At 44.0% G+C, this 18,375-nt stretch overlaps 1 protein-coding gene and 1 non-coding gene across 2 annotated transcripts in view; both read left to right on the forward strand.

Moving 5' to 3' along the window:
- Nucleotides 1-692: 692 nt before the first annotated feature.
- Nucleotides 693-18,375, forward strand: part of chst12a (carbohydrate (chondroitin 4) sulfotransferase 12a) — a 29,341-nt gene continuing 11,658 nt past the window's right edge. Inside the window, exon 1 of the mRNA XM_080206305.1 lies at nucleotides 693-742. The gene's annotated coding sequence lies outside the window, so the exon portion shown is untranslated. The remainder of the gene's footprint in view (nucleotides 743-18,375) is intronic.
- Nucleotides 13,888-14,071, forward strand: LOC145355209 (U2 spliceosomal RNA). The gene has a single exon (XR_013888939.1). It is a non-coding gene; the product is annotated as a U2 spliceosomal RNA (small nuclear RNA).

The raw sequence follows: 18,375 nt of genomic DNA on the forward strand, positions 1-18,375 counted from the left end.
AGAGTGCATCCACCATGCTAAATTCCCTCTCAGTGTACCCGAACAGGTGCCGGAGTGTGGCGACTAGGGGATTTTCACAGTAACTTCATTGTACTGTAAATGTAAGCCTACTTGTGACGCAAATAAATAAATTTTTAAACTTAAACAGAATAAATTCGGTGCTAGGAAACAGCAGGGCCCATGATTTCTCCCCCTGACTTGATCCTAATTCCAGATTTGGGTTTCCACAGTTGGGCGAAAGCCACGGATTGTTCCTGAGGATGTTATCCCAGCTCAGATGTTTTCCACTCATCGTTCCAGATTTTTCCAAGCGGCGTGGTTATCGATGTCAATAAATGTGGAGCTGTTGCCGTGTATCCTCTGAACTGGGTTGCAACTATAACCTACCTATTAGCCCAGACGGAAGAGCCGGCACTGACAGCCTGTTGCACGCAACACCGCGCCTCGCGCCAACCGCATCGCGCAACCGCCTAGGTCTCCAGCCCGACGGCACTGCGCAGGCGCCTGGGCGACTCACTCCCAGCCCGACGGCACTGCGCAGGCGCCTGGTCGACTCGCTCCCAGCCCGACGGCACTGCGCAAGTCCCCGGGCGGCTCGCTCGCTCGCTCGCTCCCAGCCCGACGGCACCGCGCGTGACCTGCGCTCGCGAGAAGAGGCAGGGGCGCGGGCGCGGGCGGGGGGCCCGCGATGTGGCAGCGTTGCCTGGTAACAGCAGCTCGAGCCGGAGAGCGGCGGCGGCGGGTAAGAGACTCTTGTGAAAGGGGACCGAGCCGGCGCTGAGAGACACCCGGCCACGGTAGGGGCGAAGAATGAGTGGGAGAACCGGTGTGACTGAGAGACAGTCGCCGGGACGGGAATGAAGCCCGGGCGGGGAGCCGCGTGTGTGCGGCGAGAGAGAGAGAGCGAGTGGCTGGCGGGCGGGCAGACGGAGATGGGGAAGGAAAGGGTCCCACCCCATCCCCCCTGTGGCAGTCAGGTGAAGGGGAAATTCCTGCCGGGATAAAGAGGACATTGTCAGAGTGACTCTCCCCAGGGATGAACATAACCCATGTTGCCGTTTCCTCGCCATGTAAAAGGCGCAGGGCAGCAGACACTCTTTCCCAACTGTACGTCCTACGTTCTGTGCCCCTGCTCCAGACCAAAGCCCACCCTTGTCTCCCTGCCTGACGTTGAAACAGAGCTCTGGAAATACTCTGTAAGGACTGGCAAGCATCTGTGTGCTGAGAGGAAATATGAGTTAATGTTTCCTGACCAATGTGACTTCTACTCCAAACGTTAACCCTGTTTCTTTGTATATCTCCACCGATACTCGCCGAAAAAGCAAATAAAAACAGTAAAACTTGGGGAAAGAAGTGATACACGAACAGAAAATGCTGGTAAATCCTCGCAGGTCTCTTCTCCTCCTCCCCCCCCCCCCCCCTGTGGAGAGAGAATAAAGCCAACGTTTTGAGTCCGTAATCCACAGTTGAAACATTGGCTCTATTCTCTCTCCACCGATGCGATCAGACCTGCTGAAATGATCCAGCATTTTTCTGTTTCTGGTTCCAGAATCCGCAGTAATTTGCCTTTATCTTTGCAGACCTTTAAAACACTTCTTCATTTTTACTGTTTTAATTCCCCTGCTGGCGGGTCTACTTAGTTTTTTTTCCCATCAGCAATTTTTTTTCTCTTTCTTACCCCTCTTTCAACATTACCCCGCCCACCCGAAGGAGACCAGGACTGCCCATAGTACTCTAGGAGTGGTCTCGCTAATGCCTTGTACGATTGCAGCAGGACTTTCCAACTTTCGTACTCCATCCCTCTTGCAATGAAGGCCAGCATTCTATTTGCTGTATTAATTAGTCACTATTTGTATGTTGATTTATTTCAGTTTATGTACAAGGACACTCGGATCCCTCTGTATTGCAGCATTTTGTAGTCTCTCTCCATTTAAATAATATCCTTTTCGATTCTTCACACTGAATTGGCTTATCTCACATTTTCCCGTACTGTACTCATTCTGCCATGTTTTTGCTCACTCTTTTGCCAATCTTTCTGTTGAGTACATCCGCCGGGAATAAATCTTGCCAGCCTCCTCTCCGTTCCATTGATTCATAACAGGGCTGACCCTGTGTTTTTTTTTTCTGGCCGATAATATTGCTGCTGCTCTCTGCATCTGCTTCCAGAATGTTTTTCATCCATGAACAAAAACTTCTCCAACCAAGGCTTCTGCCCTGCCTCAGCACAGAAATAGCCTTTATTAAAATCATGGAATTCTGTGTGACTGTCTTTTACTATCCTACATCACTTAACGAACCTCTCTGCAGCCTTTGTCATGGTTGACTACACTCTTTCTGTACCTGTTCAGCTGAGTGAGGCTACCTCACCTTGCTCCATTCCTATCTACCCAGACATAGCTGGAGCATCTCTTTACTGTCCCACACAATTATCTCTAGAATCTCGCAGGATTCTTGTCCCCTCCTATTTCTCACCTACAAGCTGTCGCTTGTCAACACATCTGAAAATGGATTCCAAGTACATTCCTAATTCACACCAAAAGACCCGTTCTTTCATTTCTCTCATTCTCCTGCTTCTATTCAAATCCCTCTTGAGAGTCTCCTTTTTATCTCTCTGGTCTCCTGCAGGAATTCTACACTCCCCCAATTTCCCTTCCTTTACCGCCTTCAATTGTCCAGACCTTGAGCTCTGGAATCCCCTTGCCAGCGATGCAAGAGATTGAAAGGACGGAAATTGAGGTGCTATTCTTCAGAAGGGCAGTGATTATTATTAGTGTTATTCAACCATATAAGCTTAGTGGTAGACTGATTCACCTGTAAACCTTATTTCCAGGAGTACAAAATTCAAACCCCGGGGAATCATGTTAAACTTGTGTGGAGTCTTGGCCAAGCCCCACACGGTTGTGGTTGGCGCAATGTAAAAAAAGTACAAAAATGATTTGCAAGGATAGATCAGGACTGAGATTGCAACTACTGAGAGATTGCACAGATTGGGACATTTTTCTTCAAAAAACAAATACTTAAAGAACCTTCTGATATCTTGATATTTATGAATGGATTGGACTGCAGACATGTGGAAACCATGTTGCTACTTCTGGGATAATCTAAAACTAGAGACCATGAATACAAAATAATCACTCCTAAACCCAAGAGGCTAAATTTCTTTGTTCAGAGTGGTTAAAACATGGAAAAAGTCACTACCACAGGAAGTGGTTTGGGGCTGGTAGTTTCGATGCTTTCAAAAGGAAATGAGCAGAGCCCATGAGAGAATTGAACAGAAGTATATGCTGAAAGGACAAAACAAGCTGCTGAAAAGCTGAGGAAAAACTAGATTGAATGGGAGAAGATTTGTATGGTGTAGAAATATTCAGTACAGGCTCGTTGGACTGAATGACCTTTACAGTCAATAGCTGGATTTCGGGTAGTGATAACTGCTCCCCATTAACATAAATGTTGCCACAGTCCCAGAGGCTGCTCTCCCTTTTGAGAGCTGATTGGCGATTTAACCTGAGGCTCGCTGCCCCTTGCCTGAGGTGCAAAGTTAAGAAGGCAGGACCTTCATGAATAATCACAGTTGGCATGGGAGTTGAACACTGTTGACATTGCTTCCATCAAAAACTTGCCATCCGATCAACTGAGCTAACTGACCTCTAACCATTGATATAGTGTAAATCAGGTAGCAGTGTTGCAATCAGAGACACCCTGTTCCTCAAAGTGCATTATAACAGTCAGTGGACATGGCGTTGAAATCAGTACAACAATAAGGCTACTTTCTCATTATAAAGGGCGGTGAACTTTAGGATTAATGCATTCAGGAGTAAGTCAATTTGGAATATGATGATTACTTACAAATCTCTGGCTCTGAAACTTTATAAGTGAAGATTCTTGTTCCTTCAGACTTTGTGCGTATATTTAGTAAAAACAATATTATTTTAATGCTTTCTATTCATCACAACTATCTTTTGCAGTTTTATTTAGTTTCCTGTAAATAATTTAAATCTAGTACACTTTATGCTTTCTACATTCCAGTTTAGAATTTGTGCATCTGTTTGCTTGAAGAGCCTTGCTGTTCCTTACCCTTCACCACATACACTTCACAAGTGTGTTGTAGAGGCTGCCCTGTTAGATCAGTTGCTGGATTAAAGGTGGCCTCTGCTCATTAGCTCATAGAAGCTTTGTGAGAAGCCATCATCGTAGTGAACAGCAAGCATTGCTTTGTTTTTGCAGTTAACCTCAAAACCCAGGTGTATGTAATTCTATATTAGAAAAGTCGTTTATAAAGAGAAAACATTAGCCCAAAATGCTATTCGTTAAAGAAACAGGCACAGATGTGTTACACTTGCTTTTAGTGGTTGTAGAAAAATGATCATTGATCTATTTTCTATTTATACTACACATTTAATTTTTTTAATTTTGTAAGAATAAAATATTACTGGAAGTACTTTTGATTTTCCCAACGCAACATTTGAGCGATACTAGATTTTAACATATCTGTAATGGTCAGAGATGTTCATATCGTTAAAGCTATCTCCTTGCAGCTTTCACCCGTCCTAAAACCAGCTCTGTTACGAAGTTCCTTGGAATTGGTCCCATGGAAAAAGAATGTATACAATGGGTGCAGTCCAACAATTCAAACAGTAGAGCCATGGTATTAAAAGCAAGTTATATTCCATGTGGTATTGTAGATTTATGATGGAATCATTTCTTTAATGGTTTCACATTACAAGCTCTTTTTATTACAGGGCATTTGCCAAAAACCAAACTTTCAGGTACTTGAATATTGAGCTTGAGTGTTCATATAAAGCTTTGGGACATTTTCACTTTGACTAGTGAACAGGTTAACAGTGCAATGAGGTTAAAGTTTTATTTTGTTGAAGATTGTATTTTACCTTTAACCTCTGAACATATTTTTGCCTTTTACAGTTTATTTACTTGAAGATTACATCACACATTCCTCCAATGTAGGCTTTAAATATCTAGTCGTGAGTTAGGTAGAGGGATTAATCTATGCCCGGACGGCTGTGTACAGTTTTATTTTCCAAACACAAGGAAGACTCTTCTTGTCTTGGAGAGAGAGAGAGGGAGACTAATTTGACTCCTAGGACGAGGGGGCTTTGCTGTGAGGAGAGATTGAATAAAATGAGTCTAAATCCTCTAGTGTTTACAGTACAGAAGGGAAGTGTTTGGTCTGTTGTTTCTGTGTATATCTTTTAAACTCTAAAACTAATTCCATTCTCCTGCATCATATTCAGTGCTATGTTCACCTCAGTTTCTCTTTAAAGGAGGTATGTCGAACTCGTTTATACTGCAGGTCCGATCTGAAATCCCTTGGTACTCGCTTTGGCAACATTCAGAAAGTTACTTGGGCAAGGCTGCTGCAGTATGGTCCTTGCCGTTTTTGGTAGCTCTCCCTGCCTGTCTGAAACCAGATTAATTTAAATATACAAAAAAGGGACTGTTCTTCTGGCAGCTGTAACTTTATTTGTCTAGCATCAAAGTTCTGCAGACAGAAATTGAGTGCTCAGATAATCTACTTTGCTGCTGGCACAATGGTTTGTATTGCTGCCTCACAGTGCCTGGGACCCGGATTCAGTTCCGGTCTTGGGTGACTGTGTGGACTTCACAGTTCCTCCCTGTGTCTGTGTGGGTTTCCTGCAGGTGTTCCGGTTTCCTCCCACATTCCAAAGATGTGCATGTTAGGTGGATTGGCCATGGTAAAATTTCCCCTCAGTGTCCAAAGATGCATAGGTGAGGGATTAGCTATGGTAAATGTGTGGGGTTTCGGGAATAGAGCAGCAGGGGAAGGCAGTGGACCTTGCTAAGGTGTTCTATTGGAGAGTTGGTGCAGGTTTGAGAGTCTAATGGCCACCTTTTGCATTGCAGGGATTCTGTGGTTCTATGGTTCTGGAGCGTTTGGGAGATAAATGTGGGGCCTGGTGGCTGGAGGAATAGTTTTTCAGTGGTGTGGTGCGAATGTCACCAGACTAGCACGGTCCTCTGGATTACTAATGTTCTGGAGTAACATGCATTCAAATCCCACCAAGGATGTCGGTGGAATTTTAAGTTGAATAAATTTGAAAAAACAAATGGAGTTGAAAGTTAGTCTAATGGAAGAAACTTATCTCTGTTGGAAAAACCCATCTGTCTCACTAATCATAGAATCATAATGTTTTTTGGGGAAGGAAATCTGCTGTCTTTACCTGGTCTGGTCGACATGTGACTCCAGATTCACAGCAACGTGGTTGACTCCTAACTGACCTCTGAAGTGGCCTGGCAAACCGTGCAATTCAAGGACAATTTGAGAGGTGCAATAAATGCTGGCCTCTTTTTTTTAAAGAGGCCATGAGATTTTTAGCCATTTGAGTAGGTAGATGGAGCCTTGGTTTAGCATTTCATCTGAAAGCATCTCTGGCACTGCAATACAATATCCAGGGTAGATTATCTAGCTATTAAATTGGGAACCAAATTAATGACCTTCAGCCCTGGAGTAAACTACTGCCGTTGACCTAAAACTGAACGGAGCGTTTAGTTAATGCTATGTGATCTTATCAAAAATATACACGTTCAAGCTGCTCGGTCTTGTAGCACATATATATTTGTCTTCTGTCATAAAGGAGTATCATTAAGTGACTTATAATTTAGAAAAGAACTAAAATCCTCCTTACAATTGACTCTAGTTTTAAAGGAAAGAGTAGTTAAAAGTTGCAGGTTTTTGTGTTTAGTGTGTTGTTCCTTTTCATTTAAGTGATGAGATTCCCTAACGTTGAAGTCTGCATAAACATAATCTCCACCGTAGACTTATTAGCTAATGCAGTCTCACTTGTTTTTGGTATTGAGCAAAGCTGCCTTTTGGGTTTCTAGTCAATTTTTTTTCAGGAAACTTTTGTAGGCAGTGCACCGACTGACCTCACAGTTGCATCTGCTCATTTTACCCACCCTGTTACGCTGGTGCTTCAGTTAAGTGTTAAAAGATGTGTGGGACATATTTAATTGTACATGCTGGATATCTTGTATTGCAGCATACATGTGTTATATGCAGCTGTTTTGTTAGGAGACAGCTCAGCTCTTTTTATTGGCTCTCGCAATGTGGGTGACAGCAGATCTGCACTATTTCTTACCCCTAGTTCTGCCAAAATTGCTAAACCTCTTTAAAGTCATTAAGTTAAACCACCATAGTGTGGTATGACTGGAGTCACACGCAGGCTGGATAAGGTATGGGGTGGTTGATTTTATTCCTTAGTGAATATTGATGAACTATTTGCGTTTGAAGCCTTCCATTGTTTGCTGGAGCAGAGAGAGAGCTAAGATTTTACCTGTTAAAAACCTGTTTAAAATAAGTTTGAAGCACTTTGTTCTTTGTAGAACTGTTTGAAGCATTTATTTATTGTATTTACTGCTTTAAGAATTCTGAGGGAGTGGTTAGAGGGAGTTGTGGGCCAGATAGCTTTAACTCAGCGCCAGGTTTAAAAGGAGGCCTGGTGTGGGCAGCGGAGTGAGTGGGAAGCAGAGTGAGCTATTAGGGCTTAATATCAAAAAGGGCTTGAGGGGAAAAAGGCCAGGTGAGTTCGTTTGAAAAAACAAGGGAAAAAAAATTTTTCTTTTCAAAACTGCGACAGTGAATAATGGAGGGGCATGTGATGTGTGGTTTCTGTATGATGTGGGAACTGGTGGACCCCAGGGTCCATCCCAGTGACCATGTCTGTAGTAAGTGCAGGTTGCTGGAGGAGCTCCAACTCAAGGTAGATGAGCTGGCCTCTGAGCTACAGACACTGAGGCTCATCGGGGGAGAGAGGGAGCCATTGTCAATGGGGTGCAAGTGACATCCATCCCCCCTACACTGGCTAACTCTAAGGGTCAGGGACAAGAGGGGGCTGCTGGGAGGAGGAAGGGGGGGTGAGGAGAGGAGGCCTCAGCCTCTCAAGCTGCATAACAGGTTTGAGGTTCTTGCTTCCAGTCTGGACGAGAACGAGGGAGGTGAGGTCGGTGAGCAAACTGCACACGGTACAGTGATGCAGCAGGACATAGGCAAAGAGAAGGGGAAAAGGAACGTAGTAGTGATTGGGGATAGTGGGGTGAAGGGTATTGCCACTGTCCTTTGTCACAATGACAAAGTGCACAGAAGGGTGTGTTGTCTGCCTGGTGCTCGGGTACAGGATGTCGCAGCTGGGCTGCAGAGGAACCTGGAGTGGGAGGGTGAGAATCCGGTCGTTGTGGTACATGTGGGTGCCGACGACGTAAGCAAAATGCGAACTGAGGATCTGGGGAGGGAGTATGAAAAGCTGGGAATGAAATTAAAAAGTAGAACCGACAAGGTGGTCGTCTCTGGGCTACTGCCTGAACCGAATGCAGACGGGCGTAGGGTTGACAGGATTAAGGAAGTGAATGGGTGGCTCAGGGACTGGTGTGGGAGGAATGGGTTTGAATTTATGGGGCATTGGCACCAGTATTGGGGTAGGTGGGACCTGTTCGGGCGGGATGGGGTCGGTCTGAACTGTGCTGGGACCAGAGTGCTGGCGAATCGAGTAAAGAGGACTGTAGACAGGGCTTTAAACTAATTGGGGGGGGGAGGGTGCGAGGGTAGGTGACGTTACGAGGTCTAAAGTTAAGGATAGGGTACAGGTAAGGGAAGAGGCCGAGGATGTCCCAATAATAGAGGGAGTAGGGGGCGTGAGTATGGTTGGTGGCGTTACGGCAAATAGAGTCCAGGTGAAGGCTGGGATGAAAGCGCTTTATCTGAATGCACAAAGCATTCGGAATAAAGTGGATGAGCTGGTGGCGCAGATCAACAGAAATGGATACGATCTGGTGGCCATTACAGAGACGTGGCTGCAAGGTGACGGGGACTGGGAGCTGAATGTACAGGGCTATCAAGTGTTTAGGAAGGATAGGCAGGAGGGAAAAGGGGAGTGCGTAGCTCTGCTGATTAAGGATAGCATCAAGGTGGTAGCAAGGGATGATATTGGAGCCAAGGAGCAGAACGTGGAATCGTTGTGGGTGGAGATTAGGAACAGCAAAGGGAGGAAGACGCTGGTGGGTGTCGTCTATAGGCCCCCAAATAATGATCTGGAAGTGGGGCGGGCTGTTAACGCGCAAATAAGTGCGGCGTGCAGGAATGGGACGGCCGTAGTTATGGGGGATTTCAATCTGCATATTGATTGGTCGATCCATGTTGGACACGGTGGGCTCGAGGAGGAGTTCTTGGAATGCTGCCGGGATAGTTTCCTGGAACAGTGTGTGTTGGAGCCGACGAGGGAGCGAGCTATCTTGGATCTGGTGCTATGTAATGAGGCGGGTAGAATTAGGGACCTTGTGGTGAAGGATCCTCTTGGGGAGAGTGATCATTGTATGGTGGAGTTTGTGGTGCAGGTGGAGGAGGAGAAAGTGGGTTCCCGGACACGCGTCCTTTGTTTGAATAGAGGCGAGTACGGTAGGATGAGAGAAGAATTGGCGAATGTGGACTGGGGGAGCGCGTTGGAGGGAGGGTCTGCTGAGGAGCAGTGGAGGATCTTTAAGGAGATCTTTCTTGGTGCTCAGCGGAAATTTATTCCGCTGGTCAAAAAGGACCGTAGGAGGAGAGGTAATAACCCGTGGATAACGAAGGAGGTGAAGAAAAGTGTTAAATTAAAAGCGGAGGAATTTAGAGTAGCTAAGAGTAGTGGGCGAGAAGAGGATTGGGAGAGGTTTAAATATATAAAAAGGCTGGCTAGGGTGAACGTTGGTCCTTTAGAGGATGAGAAAGGGGACCTAGTGGTAGGGGATGGGGATATGGCTAAGGTATTGAGTAACTTTTTTGCGTCTGTCTTCACGGAGGAGGACGTGAATAATTTGCCGGGTGTTAGCGATGGAAAGGTGGTAGGACTGGAGGGTCTTAATGACATTACTGTTACTAGAGAGGCGGTGCTCGACAGACTGGAGGGGCTGATTGTGGACAAGTCCCCAGGACCGGATGGATTGCATCCGAGGGTGCTGAAAGAAATGGCGGAGGTGATAGTGGATGCCTTGGTGGTTATTTTCCAGACGTCGCTGGATTCCGGGGAAGTGCCGGAAGATTGGAAAACGGCTAATGTTACGCCGTTGTTTAAGAAGGGTGCCAGGCAAAAGGCGGGGAATTATAGGCCGGTTAGTTGAACGTCTGTGGTAGGTAAAATGTTAGAATCCGTCATTAAGGAGGAAATTGCGAGGCATCTTGAAGGGAATTGCTTGATAGAGCAGACGCAGCACGGTTTCATTCAAGGGAAGTCGTGTCTGACAAATTTACTGGAGTTCTATGAGGATGTGTCAAGGGCGGTGGATAGAGGAGAGCCGGTGGATGTGGTCTTTCTGGATTTTCAGAAGGCGTTTGACGAAGTACCTCACAAGAGGTTATTGCAGAAGGTTGAGGGACATGGAGTTGGGGGTAGAGTGTTAGCATGGGTAGAGGATTGGTTGTCAAATAGGAGGCAGAGAGTGGGGGTCAACGGGTGCTATTCGGATTGGCGGATGGTGACTAGTGGAGTGCCCCAGGGGTCGGTGCTGGGGCCTCAGCTTTTTACCATTTATATAGATGATCTGGAGGAAGGAACCGAGTGTAGGGTGTCGAAATTTGCTGATGACACCAAGATTGGGGGAACGGCAAATTGTGCGGAGGGTGTGGAGAGTCTGCAGAAGGATCTAGATAGGCTGGGCGAATGGGCCAGGAAATGGCAAATGGCATTTAATGTTGGCAAGTGTGAGGTGGTCCACTTTGGTAGGAAGAATGGTAGGAAGGACTATTACTTACGTGGCGAAAAACTGCAGCAGGCGACGGTGCAGAGGGACCTCGGGGTCCTTGTGCACGAGTCGCAAAAACCTAGCTTGCAGGTGCAGCAGGTGGTCAGGAAGGCGAATGGGACGCTGGCCTTCATAGCGAGGGGGATTGAATATAAAAGTAGGGAGGTCTTGCTGCAGCTGTATAGGGCATTGGTGAGGCCGCAGCTGGAGTACTGTGTGCAGTTTTGGGTGCCGCACCTGCGCAAAGATATTTTGGCCTCGGAGGGAGTGCAGAGGAGGTTTACTAGGCTGATACCGGAGTTGAGGGGGTTGAGCTATGAGGAGAGGCTGAATAAACTAGGCTTGTACTCGTTAGAATTTAGAAGAATGAGGGGAGATCTCATTGAGACGTATAAGATGATGAATGGGATGGATAGGATAGAGGTGGAGAGACTGTTCCCGCTCAAAAAAGACAGTAGGACTAGGGGGCACAGCCTCAAGATAAAGGGGGGGCAGTTTAGAACGGAGTTGAGGAGGAACTTCTTCACTCAAAGGGTGGTGAATCTCTGGAATTCTCTGCCCGTTGAAGTGGTGGAGGCTGCCTCGCTAAATATTTTTAAGACGCGGGTTGATGTGTTTTTTGATAAGAGAGGGGATTAAGGGTTATGGGGAGAGGGCGGGAAAGTGGAACTGAGCCATGACAGATCAGCCGTGATCTTATTGAATGGCGGGGCAGGCTCGAAGGGCTAGATGGCCTACTCCTGCTCCTATTTCTTATGTTCTTATGACATTTGAGTAATTTTCGTGGTTAATCTGTTCACTTTTGCAAACTGCTTTTGCAGACTTGAGCTCGTGGTCTGTAGGTACTCTAACACCATAACTTCTGCACCGAGGTATCTGCTCAGGTTATTTTGCAGACTGCGGTTGCGTAAACCACTGGGATATTGCTTGTAAGTATTATGTAGAGAAAATGTTTCCCTAGAGTTAATTTCTCTTTATTTGTTAGCTCACTACACCTTTTGAGTCATTGGAATAAAAATGGGAAACTGTATGTACAAGGGGGAGAAGACAAAGCAATAAAATATCATTAGAACAAAATAATAGATGACAATGTGAGAGTTGAAACTGGATCATAACAAAAATAAGAGATTTTGTAAGTTTTTACTTGTATTGGCAAGGTCTACAAAGTAGATATTGCAGTTGTCTTACTGGCCATTTGCTTCTGTTTTGCGTTCATCAAAGTATTGGATATTGGTGCAAGTGAATAGATTGCATTTCTTTTCCTTTTTGTCACCATTTTGTCAGCATTGTTGTTGGCTGCCCTCGATTCAAGGAAGCCATCAGCTCACGGTCACGGGCTTCTGCAGTTGGTCTTCATGTAACTGAACAGGCTGATTCTTGATCCACTGATCTTTGGGCATATGGGGCTTCAGTGGGATCTGCAGTGCAGAATTTGCTTTTTCTTCTCTGCCACTACTCTACCAAATCATTAAGAGGTGTGACTCAGCATGATATAACTTGGTGGGCAAATTGTCCTCAGTTTGAATGATTGATAACAAGCTTCTTCTGGTCATGAATGGCAGTGTTGTCATGCTTCATGAAGAGCTTCAGTGTGTCTTTGAAACATTTTCTTTGTCCTCCGTAGAACGTTGGCTGTTTAGAGTTGAGAAAATAGGACTGGCAGGGGAGTTGCTTTTCAGCCACCTGGACACTGTCCAGTTCAATAAAGTTGATTTTATACTGGAATACTTGTGGAATTAACTTCACATTTTCTAGGTTGCACCAAGTTAACACAGTACCGACTGAAGCTTCCTATAATTAGCCTAAATAATCATTTTCACCATAGTTTCAGAATACTGTAACAGTATGAATCTGTTTGCATCTAAAACCAGCTTTCCTCATGTCTTTACAAAGTGGAATTGCCAATTTGTGTTGAATTGTTCGCAGTTTTGATGTGGCTTTGATCACTGGGAATTAGACTGGGACCAACCAAACCTAAAATGCATTTCAGTTTCTATCCTCATGGGCAGCAAGGAGGGGGAAAATCTCTGCAAAATGTAGTTCCTTACCAAAGAAATATGTGGGATATTTTTAAGACCAGTGTCCACAAAATGTGCCCATAATTTTCTTTCAATCTCTTCTCAAATATCCACCCAGCTGTCTTAAATTTACCAACCCAGTGTATTCCATTTATTTATTATGAGTGCAATTCTGTTCCACACAATTTTGAAATCCATACATAGAAGCTGTACTATATTGGCTTTATTGATAAATGAGCTTCTTTTTGGCATCATAATCTGCGCAAATTAATTATTCAAATTTAGGCAGAAGTGAACAAGATTCCACCTTGGGTTGCATTCATGTCCCCGTCCTCCCCTGGCCTGCCCTGGTGAAAGAATTGAGAGCCAGGAGGTGCCTTTTCGAAATAAGGAGTGTCCCGTTTTAAGATAGAAATGAGGAGGAATTTCTCCTCTTGAGGGTGTTAATCTTTTTCCCACTGGATATTGTAGGCTAAATTATTGAATATATTCAAGACTGAGTTAAACAAATTTTTGATCAACAGGGGAGATAGGAAAATGGAGTTGCGATTACAATTAGATTAGCCATTATCTTAGTGACTAGAAGAGTTGGCTGAATGGCCTTGTTGCCAGATTAAGCTGATCAGAGACCTGAATGCAAATTGCCTCATCAGTTTTTATGTCCTTTCTTTGTACTTTTTCTTTGATTTTGGTCCAATTCAGAGTCTCAAGTTGGGACATCCCTGATCTCAGCTGACAAGACAGGGCTCTCACCTCACGTCTTGGGCTTGATCTACATGATCCAAGCCGATTGGAGTAGACATAGCTCCTCCTCCAAGGCTTGATCTCATTTGCATCTTAGCCAAAAGACTGAGATGCCTCTTAAAAATTGCTTCAAATGAATCTTAAATGTAATCTAATGACTTCAATCAAGTGCAGCATGATAATACTACACTTATCTTCCTCCATTTCGTTATCAGGGCTGGCGATCCAGCTACCCCGAGAACAATACTGTCACTCTTGGCGGTAAACCAAGCAAGACTCGTGTCATTTGGGATAAAGCGCAAAGAAACAGTGGCCTGGTGCGTGCCAAGTTCAGCAGTAACTGTCACTTATCAGCACAGAGTGTTGATACACTTGATCCATCGCTTCTTGGCCTTTTGGCTAAGATCAAGTGTGGTATCGACATGCTGTGCTTGGTTGAAGTCATTAGGTGACATTTTTAGCTTCATTTGAAGCGATTTTTTTTTTTAAGCGGCATTTCGGCCTTTTGGCTAAGATGCAAATGAGATGAAGCCTTGGAGGAGCTCTGCCTACTCCAATCAGCTTGGATCGTGTAGATCAAGCCCAAGACAGGTGGTGAGAGCCCTGTCGTGTCAGCTTGGATCGGGAATGTCTCAACTTGTTGAGACTCTGAACTGGACTTGATTTGATTGAATTGGAACAAAAACAAAATAAAACCTACCCACTAAAGCTGTTGGGCACAAGATTCATGTGATGCTGTATCCATCAAGGATTTAAATCACAGATGTACGTAAATTGACAATAAATGACAAAATGAATAAAAAGGCTGAGAACTTTTCACGAAGTTGAATCTGGACTTTGGTAAGGTGTGTTCTCTTGATAATGCATTACTTTGTGAATTAAAAATAAGGACACTTCAGTGTGCCATTAGTGAATTATGATCACGCCGTGTACTTTCACTGAGCTTGAATTTAAAATGATTCTATAAATGAAATGTTGCCATTTGGACTTTCCCAATGTGCAATCGTTACAGTGCTAGTGTGTAACATGCTCGTTTTTCACAGTGTAATTATTCAATGTGATCAAAGAAGGATTTGCACTTGTCAAAGCCCCCCATTCCGCTTGCACCATTTGCTGAGATAGCAAATGAGGCTAATTTTAAAATGCTTGCGTGCGCCAAATCATTATAACCATTCCACGTGCTCATTTCTCTAGTTGCTCCCATTTCTTTTTAAAATTTTGCTAGACAGCTGGAGTAAAAGGTATATTTTGCCAAAGGACAAGCACATTCAAGAGATGGGTCTTTCTCATGAATGATGACCATTATTCATTGCTCCCACATGTCATATCCTGTATTTATGATGTGGGAATGTTAGAATGCCATATGTGGCTGCCAACTAACCAATCCCTTACTTTATTTGCATTTATTTTTACCCTTGGCCAAAAGTTGATGCAAGCTAAAAATCTTCATCCCGCTGATTAACGTATCTCAAAAAAAAATCCAGTTTGTAGTAATTTTCAACCCAAAAAGACAGATTCAAAATTTACCATTTTTTTCCAGATTATGCACTTAAAACAAATGATCCAAATTGTCCATTGTTTATACTGTCAAAATCGGGACTTGAGTTGGGGGATGTGCATTAGGATCTGCACATGAGCTGAAATTGCTGGGGAAGTTTAAATTCCAATAGGCAGATTCCGCTGACCAGGACTGTCAGCAAGATCAGATAACTGGGCGAGGTAGATAGCTTACCCAGGAAACGTTGCAATAGTTAACACCTAGTCTCTTGGTGATTAGCCAGCATAACTGAATTGAGCCTCCTCCCACGCCATCATCCCCAGACCAAACTGCTCCTCGATCGTTCTACCCCTCCCCTCCCCAACTGGATTACTTCCTCACTCGCCTACCTCCTAACTCACCCATTGAAAGACTTGTGGTCTTATTTTTAAAATAATTACCTGAATACAGCACCTAATGTTATAAAAATATGCACTTCGTCCATCTATTGTCATCAGTCTTTCACAGGGATTGCTGCCGAGTCTTATCGATGCTGACGTCCTGACTGAAAGTTGGGACACAGAAATTTTTGCGGGTGTAGTATTAACACCGTCCAGAAGATCCAGGCAGTTATTTTGAAAGCCTTAAAACAAATTCTAATTGTCACGAGCGTCCCTTATCTTTTAAGAGATTTATAGTGTAGTATAAAGAGTTAATGGCGACATGCTAGCAATGATGTTGATGTACTGCGGAGCCAGTCAATCGTGGATTAGATGCTGAAGACTCAAACCCATGACACACGAGTGTTGTTATGTCATCTTTACACTGCATATAGAAGTTTACAGCACGGCGTGCTATTTGCCCCATTGTGTTTTTGCTAGAGTAATCTCACATGAATCTGCTGTTAATTATCATAGATTCCCCACAGTGCAGAAGGAGGCATTTGGCCCATGAAGTCTGCATCATGTCTAGGTCCTATTCCTTATCCACTATTTACCTCGCTAATCCCCATAACCTCCACACCAAGGGACAATTTAGAATAACCAGTCTACCTAATCTGCATTCTTTGGACTGTGGGGGAAATTGGAGCACCTGGAGGAAACTCACGCAGACACAGGGAGAACATGAAAACTCCATGCAGACGGTCACCCGAGGCTGGAATCGAACCCGGGTCCCTGAAGCTGACAGGCAACAGTGCTAACCACTGTGCCACCCTGCTGCTCCATAATTTCCGTCCTGAATAATGCCTGATTCTATATTCTATAGATAAGATCTTGCAGCTCTGAAACTGTGCCAGTCACAGTATTTAATTTATACGAGATTACAAAGTCACTCAGCGTAGCACTTTTGAAGAAAGGTGAAATGGATATTTTGAAAATAATTCCGGGGGCAGCGGTATCTATGAGGTGATGTAATGCCCAAATTTTTTTTTTGCATTGAGCGCATATTTCTTCCACCTAGTCCATCTGAATATGATTTGAAGTATTTGGCTCACTTGAGTGTGACACATTTGTTAATAAAACACCTACCATGTTTGGCAATGGAATGTGTCTATGCTTGCTGACAACAGTCTGCCAATTCCATTGCTTCAGCTGAAGTCCAGTATAAACTGTTTAAGTAGGACCTTAGTACTTTTCTCATACGAGTTCACATTAATGATTATCAAAAATGTATTCCTTAATTGATTGCTATGTAATTTCAATGATAAGTACTGATTTTATCTTACGTGCTAGATATTTATTATTTATAAAATAATATCTACCTTGTCTCTCTTTTGATAAATACTAGTTCTTAAATAAGCTCAGCTAAATCTCACTTGTTTGCCAACCTTGTCAGCCATAGATCAAAAGTTTTTTTGCTTTTGGTGATGAGTGCTTTTTACCAATTTGTGAGTAATAGCTTTTGCTGCACAATCAGAGTGGCAAAATGCAGTCATGTTGCCGGTTCAATGACTAAACAGCTAGGATAGAGAATGTTTTCTGACTCAGTGCCAGCAGCTTGCCACATGTGGAACTTTGTCTTTCGGATCTCTTCGTACAACGGCCTTAACCTGTAATTAAGCTTTGCGACATCTACAATGGTTTCTTTTAGCTTTGGCCAACCTTGCTTAATAATATAGCCAATCAGATACTGAAGTACTACGTGGCATGCATTTTCTTTCAGAAAAAACTGTGTTTAGACATGTTCAGCTCAGCGCTACAGCCGTAACAATAGCAGCTTGCAATTTTGTGTTTCACAAGTAAACAATGAAAATTTCTTAACACTTCAGCATGTACAGGTAAAAGAATGTGGATACAAAGTGCGACAGAACAGAGGTGGAGGGAGCTTTGTTGGAAACAAAGAATAATGTTCCTTTCTAGAGAACCTTTTAAATTCGAGATTGATGTAGCCAAGCAAAGGAACATAGGGGAGTTGGGAGTGGGGATATGCAGGTAACCACTGAGGCCATCAAACGACCACTTAAGGTCTTTTAGCAGATTGATGTGGGGGATGCAGTGCTCCAGGCAGAACCTGAGGCCCTTTTCACCTCCTTGGTTTCCATTCCACAATGGAGGCCTGACCGCTAAGACCATCTTTTTAATTTACATTGGAAAATATTGGCTAGCAGGCACCTCCGTCTTGTGCGCTCTCTCGTATGCTTGAAAAGGCACGCAGACTCACCAAATAGAGGCAGATTGCAAAATGTTGCAGTACAGAGGGAACTGGGGATCTGAATATATGAATCTCAAGTCAGCAAGTCATTTAGAAATGGAATATTGGTCTTTATTTCAAGGTTGGTGGAGTATAAATGTAAGGGTGTATTGTTACCAGTGTACAGGATGTTGAAACCACACCTAGACTACTGTGTAAAGTTTTGGTCTCCTTATTTAAGAAGGGATTGGAGGCACTTCAGAGAAGGTTCGCTAGGCTAATTCCTGGAAATGACAAAAGGTTGAACAGATTGGGCGAATATTCATTCAGAGTTTAGAATCTAAATTTAAATCTAATTTAGAAGTGATCTAACTGAAGGAGCAGTGTGCTGAGGGGGCTTTACAGGGCAAATGCTTAGAGGATGTTTCCTTCGGGGAATCTGGAATTAGAGACCACAGTTTCAGTGTAAGGGGATTTGGGTGAGGAAGAATTTCTTCTGGGGGTCATTTAATATTTGATATTTTCTAACCCAGGGAGCAGTGGAAAGTGGGTCATTGATTATATTCAAGGCTAATTTAGACAGGATATTTATCTATTGGGGAGTGAAGAGTTAAAGGGAGTAGACAGGAAAGGGGAGCTGAGGCTACAGGAGCAGATCAGCCAAAATATTGAAAGGTAGAGCAGGCTTGAAGGGTTGAATCAGAACACATTTCCCCAACTTAAAATTCTGCCTACAGAGTCTTTGGAGCTTGACAAAGA

This window comes from Carcharhinus amblyrhynchos, chromosome 18 (genome assembly GCF_965287045.1).
Source record: "Carcharhinus amblyrhynchos chromosome 18, sCarAmb.v2.hapA, whole genome shotgun sequence".
Classification (NCBI taxonomy): Eukaryota; Metazoa; Chordata; class Chondrichthyes; order Carcharhiniformes; family Carcharhinidae; genus Carcharhinus; species Carcharhinus amblyrhynchos.